This window comes from Corvus kubaryi, unplaced genomic scaffold, assembly GCF_017639235.1.
Source record: "Corvus kubaryi isolate FWS band 111438036 unplaced genomic scaffold, C.kubaryi_AGA036_p1.0 split1-65, whole genome shotgun sequence".
Lineage (NCBI taxonomy): Eukaryota > Metazoa > Chordata > Aves > Passeriformes > Corvidae > Corvus > Corvus kubaryi.
Genome location: NW_024582080.1, coordinates 4,346,094 through 4,354,307, shown reverse-complemented (window position 1 = coordinate 4,354,307; position 8,214 = coordinate 4,346,094).

The window sequence follows — 8,214 nt, the reverse complement described above, 5'->3', positions numbered from 1 at the left end:
TGCCCAGCTCTGTATGGGATGCACAAGTCTAGGAAATAGAGTGGAGGACAGAAATGTCTAGGTTGCACATTTTTTCTCTTCCAAGCACCATCCAACAAATTGTGTGGCACAGACCATCATGAGCCTGTTCACAAAACACAAAAAAGGATGTTGAATGCTAACAATTCAGTAAACCTACAAGTTGCCATCTATTTAGAACACAAATCTAACTTCATAATTACACATACAAAGACTTCATGGCGGACTTGTCCTTACTTTTCTCAACATTTAATATACCAAGAGCCCTCAGCACTTTTCCCATGTTTCCCATATAGTTATCCATGAATCACTCTACTTTCTAAGGTAGACCTGCAGACTCAACAACTCATTTTCTCCTTCAGGACATAACCTGTGGCCCTTGGGCAGTGACAAATCCTACTTTTCTGCAAGTTACTCTGTACCATTCATGATGTTTATTACCTATTGTCAACTCATAAAAACCATTACACAGCACTCCATCGCTGCAGTCCAAACACTTTGATTTTCCTATACTGAACACTTAGAGAAAATCTGCAGCAGCTGGGGTGGCACGGTTCAAAGGGGAAAATTATGCCCTGTTTCTCTAAGGAGATTGTCTTCTCTGAGTGCTATACCACAGTAACTCCTTCACAAAGCTCCCTGAGCATCTGCCTCTTCCTGGAAAAATTCTGTATCTGAAGTTGACCACCTCCAATGTACAAAGGGACATAATCTTCACTAATACTCCTGTACCAGAATATGCAACCAGCAGCATTTCTCAGCATAATTGTTAAGTCTGCAGTGACCAAAATAACTTCTATTTTTCTGTATGCCAATAGCTACTTCTAAAACAATAAACAGGATCTGGACAAGGTCTGAGTGTCTCCTGAATAATACAAGCCATTGATCCCAACTGGGAGAAGTTCAGCCTGTGGATTACAACATTTATTCTTCTGGCAGGAATGGATAAAGAATTATGAAAAAACAGATGTGCCTCAGCCAAATGGTGACAGCAGGGACTCCTGGGTTCACAAAAACCTTCTGTAAAAATACATGGAAGAGCTCTTTTGCCTAGAAATTTTGATGCTCAAGTACAAGTGTGTGACATGGCCCCAGAAATACGTGCATCAGGTATATGTAGCTGCAATGCCAGCATGGTAAAATGACTGTAAATCAATATGAATGCTTGAGGGGATGTTGCATGACAGGACCAAGAAATTCAATGTTTGAGAAAAATGTTTCATGTGAAGTAGCAGTCCCAAGGCATCTGATAAGTAACCAAGGAACTGTCCCCAGATCTCTGAAAGAGAAGAAGGATAAAGACAATTGTAATTAGAAGATATAAGCTAATGACTAAGCTGTGTGCTAATGGCCCATTAATGAATCCCTCCTGAGCTCCCTGAAAGCTGGTTTCATGTTCCTGTACTTGGAACCAACTTGATGTAGTTGGAAGTCTGGGTCCTGACTCCTCCAAAATTAAACTGCTTAAACACCCAGCTTTAATAGAACGGCTTTGAAACCAGCTGGGTCCCCAAGGACGTTCCAACAGGCTGTTAATCATGGATGCTTCAGGGCCAGCATTCAGGTCCAAATTAGATATGTTCTTGGTTGCCAAGACGAAAGGCAGAATAGCTGTATGCACACAGTACAAAGACAGCATACTTACCTAGAAAATGTTATTCCTGTATCTAAATAAAGTCTTGCAATGCCAGTCTGAGAAAGGAGAGAATAAATAGCTTCTTAGGCACAGATACGTGATTTACTGAGGATCAAGCCATGCTTCAGTCCTGCACAGTGATAATTCCTTCCCCTCTATCCTGCAAAAAATTAATTCCTTTCAATCTCTGAATCTGATCATAATAAAGTCCCTACATATGAACTCCCTTTATACCTGTATTTGCCAAGCATTTCAAAGAGAATAGGAATAAATTATTGAGCAGAATATAGCAAAAGATTTGACATGCCATGAATTGGACTCCTTTCTCCTTGACTTTCTCTAAAGGAAAAGAAGAGTGGGCTAGAAAAGCATACAAATGAGGAGCAAACAAATCTTATTTATTGGCAGTTCTTAACATGCAATTTCACAAACCAGGGCATCTTGACTTCCCTGTGTCAGGAGCACTCTATGCCTCTGCCCTTCCCTTTGTGGGTGCCCTCTACATTGCTGAAGTACAAAGAAGATAAAGCAATTGTGCTTCTCTTACACTTTAAAGAATGGTGGCATAAAAAGAAAAAATCAAAACAACACCGCCACACACACACATTTGATATTGAAAAACAAAACAGAAAAGCCTCTGTGATTGGGTAGAAGAAGTGACAAAGTTGCTGTTTCACAGCTTCAACAAAATGCTAGAAAAGTGTGCAAAAATAGCTCCAGTTCAAGAAAGAAATTCCTGTTAATAGGTTAGAGCCACCCTTTCCACTAAGGGGATTCTCAAGGGCGAAATACATCTTTCAGAAAATCTAGACACCTTTGATAACACTTATATGTGAGATATGTGTGGCATTAAGCCAGAAATAGAAAACATAAAGTTTGCTGTCCAGATAACTATGCCAGAAGTAAATCTTCCAGCTTTTGCTTGAAATGACATGCAAAACATACTTATGACCACTCTACAGAAGATACTTCACTGCTTGATTAAAGTGATAAAAGATTACTCAGAATGCAACCTGTGAATAAGTTGGTGAGTGACCCCAAGGTGTGACTCCCTTACATCGTGAAACGGAGTCCCTGGTAAGGTCAACAGGACCTGACATTGTTTGCTTGCAGCCCAGAAAGTCAACTATATCCTGGGCCACACCAAAACAGGGGTGGCCAGCAGTCAAGGGAGGGTATTCTGCCCCTCTGCTCCGCTCTCGTGGGACCCCACCTGGAGTGCTGCATCCAGCTCTGGGGTTCCCAAAATAAAGGTGGTGAGATACTGGCATGGGTTGCCCAGAGAACTTGTGGATGCCCCATCCCTGGAAGTGTTCAAGGCCAAGACTGGATGGGGTTTTGAGCAACCTGGTCTAGTGGAAGGTGTCTCTGTCCATGGCAGGGAAGTTAGAACTAGATGATCTGTAAGGTCCCTTCCAACACAAACTGTTCTATGATTCTATGAACGTCAGCACGAAGGCCAGAACACAGGATCAACGTTATCAGTTGTTATAAGGTAGGAAGGAAAAGATGCTGACGTTCTGACACAGGTATGAGTTGCCTGTATTTGGCAGCCACAGCTGTTGGCAATGGACAGAGCAGCTGATCTGACATATTTCCCTGCCAGGAGAGGATTGCTTCCCTCATCTAGAGCTTTGCTTCCACCTAGTTTTAACTTTCTTAATAAGCAAGGCTCTCCCTACGCCTACTGAAAGAGAATGTTTCATACTCTAAAACCGAGCTTACTGCTTTTTTTTTTCATTTTTGCAAATTTATCCCATTTTTGATATTTACTGCTTCATTAAGCATAGTGACTATATCTACTTTTTCTACAGTAAGCAATTTTCTGTTATTCATGGTTTCTTGGCCACAAGGAGAGAGAGATTATATTAAAGTAGGTCTGAATTCAATGATTTAGACTGAGAGGGAATCAGCCTGTGAAACAGTAATAACTAGAATTAGGAATACTGACCTCTGCAAAGGTGCTCACTGTTTCATACCACAAAGGCATATATAACAACTCACATAGACTAGGAGACAGCTCAAGACATGTCCAAGGATGTTGGCTCTGCATGGGGTGACAACAGAAAGACACTGATCCAACCCTAAAGTTTTTAGATGCTAAAAGCAATAAACACTATCCATTCACTGTGAATGGAAATCACCTAGACTAACAAGATGGGCTGCAGCTAAGTTTTACCTCAGAAATTTGAAAGAACATCAAAGAAACACAGTTTTGAAATTTAGTAGTGTTCCAGTAACTAAAGCTGTGGAGAGAACAGGGGCTAATAATTGTCTAGTGTGAGGTTCAGGGCATATTCTAACTCCTGTCCTGCACACTTTCACTCATGTCTATATTTGACTGGTTTTACTACACTGTGAATGTTAATTTTATTAAAAAGCTGATTTATTTATGTCTAATTAAGTGTAAATATATGAAAGGGGAGATTTACTTTCAGCATACCTATTTAATTTATCTGTTGTCATGGGACAAAGGTAACCATGTAAAATGAGAGGGGCGTGGGGAAAGCAACCTATTTCTAATGACCATTTTTGTCACACATATACTCAAACCAGAATACATATCATAATGCAAACCAAACTTCTGTGTAGTTAGTTTTTGATTTCTATGATTTGCAAAATTAAATTTGTCTGTAATGCATAAATCTTAATGAGTTTCTGAACATACTCATTTCATACACTCGAACAGTGCAAAGAGGGAGGTTTACAATATTTGATTAAATTGGCATCAAATTTCTGTATACTTATCTGAAAAGCAAGATTTAACAAACTGATTACAGTAGCTTAAACTCCTTTGCCTTGCTATTCATGGTAACACTTCAGCACTCACTGGCACCTGGGCATTTGTATCAGTGAGTACATTGATTACCCTGCGCTTTGCCTTCCTTTGAGGGCAGATTTTTTTTGAGACTGCTGAGCTTTTGGATCTTTCCATGACTGTATCACTGTGCAATTTGGTTTGAACATCAAGAGCAAGAAGGAAGAATAAATGGGGAGTTTGCTAAGCAGTACAAGGTACAACAAAGCAGAAAAATCTCTCTTGACTATACACTTGCATTTGGATTCCCCATCAAATGATGTGCTTCTAAAGAATGTGCTTTAAAAACAATAAGTTCTCAGCTTCCTCCAGCAGTCTTCATTCATTCATTCATTCCTGTGTATCTTTCAAGTACCACTCATTTCTGTTTTAAAAACCCAAATGCTCTCCTTGACTCAACCTGTCAATTTTATAACAAATAACCAATAGCAGTAAGGTTACAAGGTACTTTGCATTTAGATTATGTTTTCTTTGTAGGGATATCACAACCATGGATGTATGAATTTCAGAGTCCCATGCCTCACAGAAGTTCTTAGTATGGCCTGTGCTCTTACAGCATGATAAAGGCAAATGCACTTCTGTGTACAAGATAGATAGACACACAGACAGATACTAAATGAACAAAATTCATATCATTCCTCATAGAAAAGTGCTAAAGTAACTTTAAAGTAATATTTGAAAATATTACTTCAGCTATACTCATTAGTACTATATTGGTTTATAAGCAGGACAAATCAGCTTCTTCAATGACAACTACCTTTCTGAATCTTAACCTGTATCTGTTTTTTAAAACATTTTGTTTCTGAGACAATTAAGAACTGGATATTAAGAACTAGCACAGAAATCTAGAACATTAAAATGAACTATTTCACAAACACAAATGAAAGAGACAGCAGAAAATTGGAGAATCTATGTAAATATCTATTTAGAGATGTCAGCCTAAGGACAAATGAACTTAAGACATTTCAATAATTGTATTTGTCATCTCTTTTTAATTGTACTGGGAATACAAAACATGGTGCGACTGCACCTGGCTGCATAGCAGTGATGGACAGACTGATGACAAAGTTTTCCAAACATGACCTTCCTTCTCCAACAGCCAGATTTACAGAAGTGCAGCCCAAGGAAACAACTTTTTTTTTTAATTTCTTTTCCATCAGAGTGTTTCTCTTTTCTGAGCAAACCAGGCAGAAAAAAAAGAACACCAGTGGCAGCTTTTTAAGAAGGATTTGATATGTTAGCTGTCACTAATTTACTTGCTGTGTATGTTTCTATGCGCTCAAGCAAGTAGATTACAATGTTCTGGGCTAAAAAAATTGGATAATACTACACATTCCGTACAGTAATAGACGCATTAAATATCAAATTGATTTGCTAATTAATTAACCCCTTCAAAATCTTTGTAATGTACTGTTAGTTTTCTGTGGCTTTTTGTTGTTCTTTGTTCTTCAGAAGAGGAAAATGAGAACCATGGAGTTGAAGTATGCTTCCAGGCACAGTCTCCAATGAAATCCCCCTGTGTTACCAGAGTGTCTAAGGTAGAATTCAACTTATTCTAAAAGAGAGGGAGTTTTCAGCAAAGCATTTGGTTGGAAACCTTAACTCCGTGAATAATTTTCTCATATAGGCCTTAACTGCTTCAGTCTGCTGGTCAGACTGGCCCATGCCAAACCCTGCTGTCTCAGCGGGGCTTTGCAGAAGTGGTGATGAAGGGCCCAAACAACTCTTCTACCTGGGATTTAAAGGTTATCAGCTTCCTGTTTCTTTTAATTAGTTATTGTGTGTATATGTGCAGGGAGTATGGCTGGAGAAAAATGTGATTGATTTTGATTCATTATTACTTTGGATTTTTATTTTAATTAATGTCAGAAGCACTTTGAATTTTAGGAAGACATTCTTTCAAGATTCATTTAAAGCAAAAGAAATAAACTAAAATTATTTCAATGGACCTATAATGTGAAAAAAACATTTTGTAACAACATCAAAATAGTTAAGCAGGAGGAAAACAAGGTTATGTGTAATTCTAACATGTTTCACTATTGACACAGATGCAAGGTTGAGTCCTAAAGAAAGCTTCTGGCAAGTTGTCCCAGCATGGCTGTAACAGAGATGAAAGACACTGAAGCAGATGTGGGCAAAGTAAGTCTTCACTGACAAAAATAGTCTGTAATTCCAGTTTAAACCCTGGAGCTGGAGGTCATCTCGCCCATGTTAAAGATGACTGTTTGGTCAAAGGCAATGAGGACAGAGTTATTCAGTTCACTGCGATTTTTCTAGGACTATACCCATCTTTTAACTATTTTGACAAATGAGAGAGAAGTGTATTATGACAAGATCGAGGGTGAAGCAGAATTGCTACAACTGCAAACAGCATAATCATTTATCTTACTGACAGGAAAAGGGAGCTGTGGTACTTCCCAGGGAATAAATGGAGTCAGCAGTGCTTTTTAATATGGGATAAACTGCTGTGTGCAATGAGAAAGGCAAGATCCCATGGAGAGTAAGGAGGTAAGACAAATAAAGGGGGGCCAATAGCAGGTGATCAAGGAGATAGAAGTCAGTGGGACTTCTCTGCAGCCGTGCAGAAGTAACCCAAGGAGAGAATTGATATCCAAAGGCAGAAAGGGCAAGGAGCAGCATGCTGGCAGCTACAAGGGCAACAGCAAGCTAGAGGCAACAAAATGGCTAAGTGGGAGAAGTCAAACTGCATCCCTGTATCTGCACTCTCAAGTGACAGTGGATGAAGAGCAAGGACAAAAGCACAGCCTAGAGACAGCACTGGTGAAAGGCAGTGGCAGGAAAGTTTAGGTCTGGACAGCCATCACATGAGCACAGCAGGACAGGAGGCTGAGCAGACTCACAGGGTGTAGAATCCCAGAATATAATGGGAAGTGTGTGTCTCAAAAAATGATAGCTGGATAGCCATGGAGCCAGCCAAGGATTGTTTGCACTAACAGACAAGGATTGTTGGTGCTGACACTTTGTGAGAAAGAACAAGATGCGGCTGGACACAGGGACCATGCGGAGGGAGGGCAGCACATTTCCAGGACAAACGCCCTTGTTGTAGTTGCTGGAGATAAGCGCAACACAGTATCCCACAGCACAGGAATGAGCGCAAGATGCGGGCACGGACTATAGGAGGAGATCAACACCATCCAAGCCCCTCGAAGCCCTCTGACCTATTTCCAGAAAGATCTGAAAGAACAGACTGCGCGTGAAAATTTATTTCCATAGAAAGCGAGAAACCTGTCCATGACAAGATACCCCCCCTCCAAGCCTGAGCGGCACCTTTTCTTTTCTCTTCCCCTTTCTTTCCTTTTTTCCCCCCTTTTTCCTTTATTTTCCTCTCTCTGCCCCCTCTTCCCCTTTTCAATTCATCTTTTCTCTCTTTGACCCTACCCCTTTATTCAAAACCCACTGCCGTGTGCTTACACAGTAGGTCAGGGACTAACAAACCAATTCCCACGCCAAGCGCGTAATAGACTAATACAATTTTCTGATTGCTTGCAGACCCCCTGACTTCTGTCGCTCCTTTCGAGCACAAGCATCTACCAATCGTGGGTGCTGCCTTCCCCTTGCGGGAAGCCAAACCACGCTGGCGGCTCTAACACGACCACAAGGGCTCCACTCCAGCAGTGCCGGTGCACGCTCGATGCAAACTCCCCCACACGGGGCGGCGCCGCCATTACCGGGGCCCCTCCCCCGCGCGCGGCCGGGGCGCATGCGCGGTGCGCGCGGCGCC